Here is an 821-nt window from a genome sequence, read left to right as displayed (position 1 = left end):
TAATTCTGTTATATAACTGTGGACTGTGCCATAGCACTGACAAGATAGAGGTGGAGGAGAGTTGCTGGTTGCATAAGGCGCCCATCGTGTGCCGGGTGACGGCAGGCTGCTGGAGGACAGGTTGTGCCTTTCCCTCCACGAGGCTGGAGGCAGCAGTTACACCTGCTGGGAACAGTTTGGAAGAGAAACCCTGGCAGGTTGGAGACCACCGCTGCCTTCACACAGCATATTAACTGTCACGAGGGGCCCAGCTCTCCTGCCTTTGACACTCAGGAATGGACTCATGGGAATTCAGATGGAAAAACACCACCCGTACGAGCCATTGACAACAGAAATAACTTGTCTCAGAGGTGTTCATTATGTCTTTTGGCGTTCACTGGAAATCATTTGGGGATCAACAAAATGGTTGGCACACTAGGGACGGACTCTAAAGGGCCTTCGCCATAGAAATAGGCTGTGTAACTGTCTAAAAATAGTTGACCACTTTAAATTTGGCAGTTACCAAAGGTATCCCACTGAAATGGAATGACCTTTCTTTGACTGCGATTAATATTCTTTGGTACATGGCTAATTTGCTTATTAAGGATAAAGGGAAATTCTTTTTTGACTGACAGGAACTGGGGTGGTTTTGATTACACAGACAGACCATATGATTCAGTTCTTGTTACAGTCGGTGGCAGCAAATAACACGGCCAAGCCCAGACGAACACCGACGTGTCAGTGTTAAACGAACGTAGATAAGAAAGCCTAGAAAACTTGGTCCGCGGCGGGGCTGTAGAACAAAGGCCAGCTGGGTACCGCTCGAAGGGACACGGCGCTCA

This window comes from Brachyhypopomus gauderio, chromosome 6 (assembly GCF_052324685.1).
Source record: "Brachyhypopomus gauderio isolate BG-103 chromosome 6, BGAUD_0.2, whole genome shotgun sequence".
Lineage (NCBI taxonomy): Eukaryota > Metazoa > Chordata > Actinopteri > Gymnotiformes > Hypopomidae > Brachyhypopomus > Brachyhypopomus gauderio.
Note: the sequence above shows the minus strand (reverse complement) of the source record.